At 32.8% G+C, this 10,736-nt stretch overlaps 1 long non-coding RNA gene across 1 annotated transcript; it reads left to right on the forward strand.

Annotated features, from left to right (window-relative positions):
* The first annotated feature begins 876 nt into the window (after positions 1 to 876).
* LOC114314892 (uncharacterized) lies at positions 877 to 5,923 on the forward strand. Its single transcript, XR_014331633.1, has 5 exons — positions 877 to 1,106; positions 3,185 to 3,225; positions 5,074 to 5,209; positions 5,445 to 5,493; positions 5,790 to 5,923. It is a non-coding gene; the product is annotated as an uncharacterized LOC114314892 (long non-coding RNA).
* Positions 5,924 to 10,736: the final 4,813 nt, after the last annotated feature.

Here is a 10,736-nt window from a genome sequence, read left to right on the forward strand (position 1 = left end):
ATTGTCACATTTGAAAAAAGTATACTAAGGAGTTTTTATTTTTATTTTTTTAAAGTGTCACATCATACCTACCACATTGTTACATTTGGAAAAAGTACACTAAGGATGAGTAAAAATTTTAGAGTGTCATATTATACTTGCCACGTTGTCCCATTATTAAAGTGTCACATTAATACCTGCCAAATTAGAGTTCACACCATACTTGTCACACATTCCAAAAAAAAAAAAAAAACAAACTTCTCCAATTAACTAGTGAGAGTATATTTGTCTAACCAATACTCATCCACGTTTGAAAAAGGACTTACTGGTTACACACTATATCTAATAAGGACTCCTCAATCAACCATTTAAAATATAGGACCAAATGATATAGAAGTTCTCAAAGTAGGGCTTTCCAATAAATTTCCCCTTTTTTAATAGTGTTTGAAAAAAAAACACCATTACTTACCATAAGACCTATTAGACAATAAGTTCATCTATTAGGACTTACACGTAAGTCTCCTAAGTTTATTTGTGTGAAATTTTTTTTATAGGATTAATTACATTTTGCCGCTTTATATTTTTTTATTTTGACTCTTAAAAAAATTCATATTTTAGCTTTTTACGCTTCAAGTGTTTTTCAATTTAAACCTAAACCTAATCTTTATTTAAAATTAAATTAAAAGTATCATGTTACCACTACTAGAAAATTGACCTTTTGCGACTATTTTTTTGCGACTGCTTGTTTGGCTGTCGCAAAAAAAAAAAAAAAAAAAAAAGGCTCCAATTTATATTTTTATTTCTCTTATTTTCTTTTACTTATTTGCTCCATTTCCTTGGTTTTGCCCTAGCTTGGCTCGCTCAACCTCTCTCTCTCGCTTTTACTCACCGATATGAATCTCTCTATCCCTCTTGATCTCAATCGATTGATCTCTCTATCTCGATCTCTCAATCTCTCTCCCTCTCTCGATCTCTCATTCTCTCAATCTCTCTCTCACACACTATCTCGCTCTCTTTGTATTTGCGTACACATTATCTACTCTCTCTCTGCAATTTGCGCGATTCGTCGCAGAGAAACCCTAACTCTACCATGGAAAAGTTCTCTCGGAGCACTCAAATGCAGCAGAGTAAGCTCACCTCTCATGCGTTTCACCTACCTCAAAATTTACCTACATTACGCGCGCACACACACACACAAAGACTATCTTTGAGCTTCATTGTGTACATAGCGTCCTATCAATGCATAATTACATGAATGCTTATATGCATATGTATATGTATTCAGCATCGCAATGCAGATCTGTCATCGGTTCTGTTTTTGCTTCTTTTTTTTTTTACCTCTGTTTCGGTTCTTTGATCCATAAATTGCTCGATTTGTTCTAATTTTTTGTTCTTTTTATGATTTTTTTCGTGTTTATTGGTTAATTAGTTGGTTTGAGAAAATCATCGTAAAACTTTGTGGCTATTGCTAGTGGTGATGCCTCTGAGGCCTTTGTACAAGCATTACAAGAGAAGGTTTTTTTGTTGATATTCTCATCTCATTAGAAGCAATATTCAAAATGTAGCTCTCTAATTTTTATAAGTAATGGGCCTTACAGCTAATCTTTGTCACACTTTGTTGTTTAAAACCGTCCATGGACCAGAAAATACACAATTGGAATAGGTTGTCTGCTGAACAGATTGTAATGACAGAGTGATCCATTCTACAGGTTAGAGTGATCCATTTTATGATTTGGTCGGCTGGCCTCTCTATCAAATTTTTTGCCTTGGCCAGAAAAATTAATGGTAGCTGATAATATTTATTCTATTTATAACATTGAAATGTTTTATTCCATCATTTTCCTTTATTATCTTTTTAGTGTTCAGCTAATAATCTCTCTCCAATTGCTTCATTATTATGAAGCAAATCATGTGTTTAATTTATTCCTTGTAGCACTTTAAAATGTTACTAATTAATTTTATAAAGTATAGCAATCAAAAGTGGAAGCCACAATATTTGAAAATGACAAACAAATGTTACAGAACACCCTCAAGATTTGTACATCCTGTGTAATATCAAATGCAGTGGTCAGAGCTTTCATGAATCAATCCTAGGGGAGTGTATGAACAAGTTTTGATGTTGTCAAGTAACAATCATTTTCTGACTAACGTAGGCAAAAACGCTCAAGAACATGCTTGGAGCAATGCACAGACAACATGTTTTTTGGATTGATGTTGCTGCTGTATTGTTTTTGGTAAAACTAACTAACTAACTGTCTCTCTCTCTCTCTCTCTCTCTCTCTCTCCAAAATGAGTGACCTTTCAGTAAGCATCACATTGCCAATTTTCTACTCAAAAGAATATTGCTTCTAGCTCAATTTGTGCACTAAAATTTTCTAATCACAATGGTGCATTTTCAGATCAAACGCATTCTCATTGTAGTTTAACTTAATGACCATGAACAGATGTCGTAAATTGAATAATTCCCATTGACCTTTTGTTCTACCAAAATAACTCGAGCATTTATTGACTACCTTGAATCACTATTCACATAAGAGTGCTCTGTTGTTCTTCATCTCAGGACTCTTCAGGTTCACAAGTGTAATAGCATTTCTTTTAGTGCATCAACTATCTTGTTTCATTTAGCGGCTAACATCTTTTACTTTGATAATGTTGAATTTCAGACCTTTTACACTCTTTGGATTAATCCTGGATCTTTTGGTCTTTTCTACCAATTGTCACTCATTAGTTTTCTTTGCATTTGATCACAAGTTGGGAGAAAGATGGCTGCCTTATGGAGTCTTGGGTTGCCCTCAGGTTTGAGGCAATATTTATCGGTTTTCTTCTTTTATTGATTTATTGAAATGTGCCCACATTGTACTAATTTCATCTTTCTTTTTCTCTTTATGATTTGAAGGTTATGCGCCAAGAATACTATATTAATCGACGAAAAGCTGTAGTATGCCCATAATAATCCATCTGTTTGGATTTTTACTTATTATTTTTTTATCATGATAACTCTCAGAAGCTAGTATGCTCTGGTTTTTTTTATTTTTATTTTTATTTTAATTTTCTAAATTTTTGTTTTTGAATGTGTTTATTTATTTATTTTATTTTATGTTCATCTCTCTCTCTCTCAATAAGAATTTCTCTGGCCTCTTAATCTTGTTCTCTCTTCCTCTCTCTATCCCTCAATCTCACACACTCTCCTTGATGTTCTTCTCAGATCAGCACCTCTGCTACGTCGATATCCTTCGTCCTCCTCAGGTAAACACACCTATCTATGTAACTCTATATATTATGTATTTGTGAATTTCAATGTTTACTCAGGCACTTGAAATTGTATAAGGGAAAGTTTGCTCTTGCAAAGTAATTAAGTTGTGGGTATAAAAATTTGACACAAATTTCCTTGTTCATTTGCTTCTCCTGGTTTAACTCTGTTTATTGAATTATATCATTTTGAATACAATGGGGCAATCAATCAAAATTTGTCATCTGTAAACAAGTTCATGTTCTCTGGTTCCACTTCGATGAATAGGATTTGAAGTTCCACATTGCTGCATTGAATTCTTTGTCATGTTGTAATGGCTGAGGCTTGAAGCAATGTACTAATATATATTCATCTGGGAAATTATGTATAGGTATATAAATATATCTACATATCTACCTGGGTATGTATTTTGTTTATAGATAATCATATTGCTGTGTACAGGGGGACCTATTTCCTTTCTAAGGTTTGAATTTTTTCCACATATTCACGATGGTTGTGAATCTTGCAATTACCCAATTACCCTTCTCATTGCGGCAACGGTTAGATTATTGTTTCCCTTTTCTTCTTCTTGTGTGCATATTCAGTTTATAATCTTGTTTCAAATTTCCAAATCATACAAGTTGTTTTTGGATTTATTTATTTATTTATATTTATTTTTTGGAGGTTTCTCTTTGAGGTTCTATTTATATGTTCTCTTGGCCATTTGGTTTTGTATAATTGGTATATATTTAGTAGTGACACCAAAGTCATGCACACGATGCTCAATGGATAGGCTAGCATTCTTTGTTTCCTGGCTTTATCAACATATGTTATGTTGCAGGTCTTTATTTTGGACATAATAAAGAAACTTGATCTGGGCAGGATTTTAGTGTGCAATACACTTCATTGATAGACACTATAGATTTTTATTACAGTTTTATACATAAAAAGTCAGAATGGAATTTATTATAGCCTTTAGCATCAGTTTTGGAAAATGGCATAATGATAGTAGTGATAGTGAATCATTACCCTTTTTTAAATATAATTTCAGTGTAAGGAGTGAGCATTATGATACCAAAAAAAAAATGTAAAAATGCTAAAATATAGTTTAGTGTGACGCACATCCTCTGATGGATTGTAAACTTGTTAATCATCTGTAACTTGCCTTGCGTCTTACTATAATAAATTTCCATAAAAGGAACCATTGTCAAGTGTAGTAGTTTAATTTAATTGCTTGTACTGGACATTAGAGGGCAATGTCAATGTAATGCAGTGATTTGATTATGATGCTTGTACTGAATTCACAGTTTTTCTAACATCTCTCATTTGGTTATGGTTATGGAATTTAACAAAAATCATAATTTTGTTCAAATCTAAATGCATAAAACATGTAATTTAATTAAGCACCATTTTCTTTTGCATATGCACGTTGATATGGAATCTTTAATCAGGAAGTCATCTTTTCAAATGGGTTTTGTACTGTTCTGTACCTAGCAAATCTTGCATTTGCTTATGTTTTGGATTCTACAAATAGTGGGCTATTTTGGAATGGGCAATGGGACATATAAAGCTGCCAATTTTAGTTGTGGTGTCATTGTATTTTGCAGCTAGGAAATAAATATTACGAAAGTCTATGAAACTTCGTTGATATGTGCTCATGATATTTATTCATCTCTGTTGTGTACAGCATATGTGATTAGGGCTTTGTCTTCTGTTTGTTAGCAAAGTATGATGCTTCTCCAGCAAAGAAATAAAAGAGTTGTTAGAGGGAGTGTCTTGCTTTGGCTGCTTTTAACCTTTGGTGTATTTTTAAATGCCATAATGATTTTAATTTCACTATTGATTGTGCATTTTCTTATACAAAGGCGAATGAGATGGTTGGGTTGTGTCCGAGTCTGATACTGCTAATGAAGCTGAACGCAGTCAACCAAAAAAAAGGTGGAGATTAATTCCAAATTTGATGCTGCTATTGGTTGGCTCTTGTGGTTAGAGATATTACATGTAAGATTTTACTAATATAATTCCTATTGCTCTACAGATCTAATTAGTTAAACAGATGGCAACTAACAATGTTATATTTTCAAACTCTTTAACTGTACACTTTTATTTGCTACTCTGTTTTGATTCTTAATTAACCATACTTATGAACTCTATTGAATATTTTATATGATTTATACTTGTCTATCAAAATATTGCTTGCTAATTCTTCCTTTGTTTTCAAACTTATGTGTATCAGGTATTGGCATGAGTTCAATAATTTTCAGTTTCAGTTAATTTCACATCAGGTGTGCTGCTGTTAACCTTCTTTTTAGGACTTCATTTCCTCTAGTTATTACATGAATTTACATTATTCTGCAGTTTGGAGTCGTCAACTGGTGATAATTTCTGCTTGTTGAGTGCCATTGAAGTTACTTAAATTGCTCTTATGCAAATCTCCTTGTGTGGCAACTACAGTGTTGTAGTGAACCTATTAATGTTGAACAGAATTGTGGTTTTCTTTTCTTCTTCTTACTTATTTGCAAATGTCTTGCTGTGTTGTCAAAACATGCCTTTGAAATGTTAACTTTGTTTTGGTCAATAGGAAGAGAGAGATGCAATTTTGGCCAAAATTGAAGTTTCACAAGCACATTTAGAGTCATTTAGAGGCATGTGCTTGTATTATGGCTCATGAAAGGCATATTATGTAAATCTTGTTATATTATCTAGAGTTTTTAGAGCTTTGTTAGGTGTTTGTACTTTTTTTTGAACTAGTTTGGTGCTTGTACCTGAAAGAAATGATGTATGATGTTTACAATAAAAAATTATTTGCGACAACAAAAAATTCGTTGTTAAAAAGTTATTATTGTACTATTTATAAATGTCATTGGAAACTATTTACGACGGTAACAAAATGGTCGCTAAAAAACCTGTTAGTATTTTTTCTTTATTTTTTGCGACGGCAAAATAGCAGTCGCTATAAGTAGTTTAGGTGGTCGCAAATAATTTGTGACTGCTGTTTTGCCGTCGCAAAAAGTATTTGCCACCCCCACATTCGCGTCCCCCATTTGCGGTCGCATGAGCCGTCGCAAAAGGTCTTTTGCGACTATATTTTTATTATTTGCGACGGTTTATGACGGTCGCAAAAAGCACTTTTTCTAGTAGTGTACGTGACATAAAAAATATATTATTATATTTGATTTTAAGTTTGGGTTAGAGATAATTTCATGTTATGTAGATGTTAATGTGGCATTTTTTGTCTAATCTTGAATAAAAATTAATTTTTAAAATAAATTAAGAAAAACTTAAAACGTAAAAAGTTAAAGTTAAAAAAAGAAACAAAAAAAGAAAAAAAAGAAGAAGTCAACAGATAAAAACTTGAAACTAAATCACCCCTTAAAATGTGTTCCTTTTCACCCTTTTAAAGTAGGAAAATGTTAGAGGTCTTAAATTTTCTACTAAATAAATGATCAAATGTTCACATGAGTGTGAGGTGCACAAAATTGCGAACTCCACACCCATGTGAAACATTTGATCATTTATTTAGTAGAAAATTTAATATCCTTAACAATATCCTTTAAAGTATAGTTCGTTTCTGACTTTGCTCTTCCAAAAAGATTCTTCTACTTTACTCTTTAAATATGGTCCATTTCCCACTTTGCCCATTTTGATACAAACGTTATGCTTTTAAAAGGAAAAAGGCCACATAGCCACACTAAACCAAATATCAACTTGTATTTAACTTGTATGAAGGGGTAATATTGAAAATTAACATCTAAAATATTTTTGAGGGCATCACACGTCCATTGCGTGAGATGTGATAGACACAAATTATGAGATCACTCACACAATTTAATCGATCAAGAGAGTTTCATACTAAGGCCTATTTTGGAAAGTGAGTTAAAAGTCACTTCTCACATCTTAACCCACTTCCCTCTCTCACAAAAAAATTTAAAAAAAAAGTCAAAAAATAATTTTTAATCATCTTTCCAAAACACCCCTAAAGAGAGAGCAATTAAATCGTTCCACAAAAATTTGAATTGTGTTGATTTGAATAAAGAATTAAGATTACATTGAACTTGGCTAGAATGGTGGGAGATACTAACGTATCGGACAAACTGCCTATATACCATACATTAATGCATATTGTTTGATAGTTAGTGATTTTTTTTATTTTTTTATACTAAGTGGGGAATGTGATGTTACTATTTTGATTTTGTCTTTTTGTAGATTGTCTGGGTTGATTGAGGGCAATGGGTAATCACCCTCAAATCTCTATAGAATGATTTAATCTCTCTCCTTGAGTATGAAACTCTCGTTATCAATTAAACTATGTGAGTGATCTCACATTTTGTGTCCATCATACCTCGCGTTATGGACATGTGACACCCTCTATCTGCTATGTTAACTTCAATATATACAGACCAAATGTGGGTCGAGTTTTGGTATGTGGCCTTTTTAGTTTAAAAAGCATAATGGTCCCGTTTGGTAGATGTGTAGGAAAGTGATTATAGATTATAACTTAACAGATTATAACTTATAACTGTGAGCATAAACTGGTAACCTGTTTAGTGTAGCTGTGGGATTATAGATTTATGTTGCAGAATAGTGTTTGGTAAATAAGTTGTAAAATAACTTTTTCTGTATAATTGACTTTTTTGCCCTTATATGATATAAAAATGATAATTTTGTCATTTTTTTTTCAGTTTTAATTTTAAAAAAGTATTTCAATAATAAAAGTTAATGTAATTAGTATTAATTAGTATAAACTAATATAAAAAAATTGATACACTTGATAAAAATGTAATAGTGGTATTATTGTAATAATTTTTTTCCATTATAAATTAATTAGTATCAATTAATTTCTTAATTAGTATCAATTAATACTAAAATTATTAATTAGTATCAATTAATGGCTTAATTAGTCGGAATTACTACTAAAATTATTAATTAGTATCAATTAATATTAATAATTAATTTTTATTAGTATCAAATAATATTAATAATCAACAATTTTTATTACAATTAATAATATAACAATTGTTATTTCTTTAATTTATTATTCTTTTTCATTACAATTAAATTGTGTAATTTATTTAATGGATATAAATTGCAGAATTTATTTCATTATTAATAAATTATTTTAATTATTATTTTGATTAATTAATTTTTTTTTATTTCAATTTATTTTGTTCAATATTATTTTTATTATTTTGTTTTCAATTTATTTCGTTTAATTCAGTTTAATTATTACAATTAATTCTGTGATGTCATTACATATTATTTTAATTAATGTTGTAATATCAATTTATTTCAATTAATTCTGTAATGTTGTATCAATTTATTTCAATTAATGTTGTGATGTCATTGCATATTATTTTATTTCAATTAATTTTGTATTAATTCAATGTAATGTTGTAATATCAATTTAAATTAATTCTGTTTTTATTAAATTTTTTTCATTACAATTATTTTATTTTTTTTGAAATAAATTGTTTTTCATTTCATTTTGAAAAGTAAAAATTAATTCTGAAAAGTAATTTTTTCTTTTTTAATTAACATTAATATTGATTTTTTTCTTTTTTTTTTCAATTTATTTTCTAGGGTTTGAAAACCCTAGCTCCGGTAGCACAGATCGACGGCGGCTTTGAGAGATCGCGATGGCGGCTTCATGATGGTTCAGACAGATCGACGACGGCTTCACGATGGTTCAAACAGAGCTTCGCGATGGCGACAACAGCGTTGAGAGATCGCGATGGTCCACATCGACGACGGCGTTGAGAGATCGCGATGAACTAAGGCTTCGCGATGGTTCAGACAGAACTTCAGGCAGAGCTTCGCGATCGCGATGGCAACAGCGACGACGGCGTTGACAGATCACGATGGTTCAGACAGAGAGACAGAGAGATAACAGAGCTTCGCCGGAGAGAGAGAGAGAGAAGAACAGCTGTTCGCTGGGAATCGCCTGGGTTCGCCGGAAATCGCTTGGGCCATTTGTGTGAAAGAGAAAAAATGAGTGATTTTGGTTAATATACCTGGCACACTTGTAATTAGATTCAAATGGGAAGGACATTTAAGTCATTTTGGCCCAAGAGTGATCAGCTGCGCGCATAAGCTGAATTCATAAGCACCCTTTGAGTTGCTTCGAATTTAAGCTGAAATTTGGCTTAAATTAAGCCATAAGCTATCCTCATAAGTTGTACCAAACACACCATAGCTGCTTAATTTAAGCTAAAAGCTGCTTTAAGTTGAAATTAAGTCTTACCAAACACCCACAATGTCTATGTGAAAGTGGAACAAAGTGGGAAACGAGTAGATTTTAGAGGACAAAGTGGGAGAATATTTTTTTTAAGGGGCAAAGTGAAAAGCGGAACATATTTTAGGAACTAAAAATGTAATTTACCTATAGTTTTAATTAATGTGATGTCCGGGTATATAACCTGCTTTATTTCTCTCTTAATCGCGTTTAATTTCACGTATTTGGGGCATCGAAACCAATTCAAGGCCTCGTCGGCCGTATAAGTTCCCCACTCCTAAAATCTTCCTCGTATTTACATCTCCACTTTTGTTCTGAAGTTGAGGTTTTCTTGTTTCGGAAGTGTAATTGGAGTCGGGGTTGTCGTAGGCTTGTCAAGCTTGCAAAATCTAGAGTGGTAGCAAAACTACACGTGCGGGAGTTGGAGCCGCACATGCAAGAGAGGCGCCGCATGTGCGGGAAGGTGTGTCGCACGTGCAATAAGGGAGTATTTTCGAGGGTTGGAGCTTGAAATAATCGCAAGTGTTGAGGGCACTTGCGGAAGAGGTGCTGCACGTGTAGAAATGGGTGCTGCAAGTGCGGTGAGGTGGGGTTTCTAAAAGTTTGTTCTCTGAAATAACCACACGTGCGGAGGTGAATGCCGCACTTGCAGAACAGTATGCTCCATACGTGCGGGGGTGGTACCGCACGTGTAGGAAATGCTAAATGTCTAATTGTTTTTCCTTTTCTTCTCCTTAAGCTAAGTGTATTTCATTTGAACCCATATCTCTCCCTCTCTAAAAACTCATTTCCTCTCCCTTCTCTTTACAAACATCCAACCACCACCATAAATTCTTGATTCCTTCAAATCTATTGGAGATTTGACCCAACTTCCTTCATAAATTTTGGAGAGCTCATCAAGGGCTACATTTTGTGCGGTGGAGATCGGGTTTCGACATCGTTGATTTTAAAGCTTTTCTTATCTTTCTCCTCCAAATCTTAAGGTATGGAATTTTTTTGAGTTATATATGGTTTTTAGCATGTCCTAATCTATTCTTAATGAAATCTTTGGGTTATCAGTTGGGGTTTGAGTGAGGGTTTTGTTAGGTTTTATTTCTTGGCAATCCCGTTTGACAAAACTCCTTTGAGTTGTAATTTTATTCGCATTTTTATTTCAGTGAGGCTATGAGTTGTTAGATGCGAATCCAACCCGAATCAAGCATTTCAGAGAAGTTTGTGATGATAAAGCTTTCAAGATTGCCACTTCGCTGATTATGACGGGGATCGAGCTGCCCGGTCAGCTCGCGGGGGTCCAGG

This window comes from Camellia sinensis, chromosome 6 (assembly GCF_055761805.1).
Source record: "Camellia sinensis isolate YWXY chromosome 6, ASM5576180v1, whole genome shotgun sequence".
Lineage (NCBI taxonomy): Eukaryota > Viridiplantae > Streptophyta > Magnoliopsida > Ericales > Theaceae > Camellia > Camellia sinensis.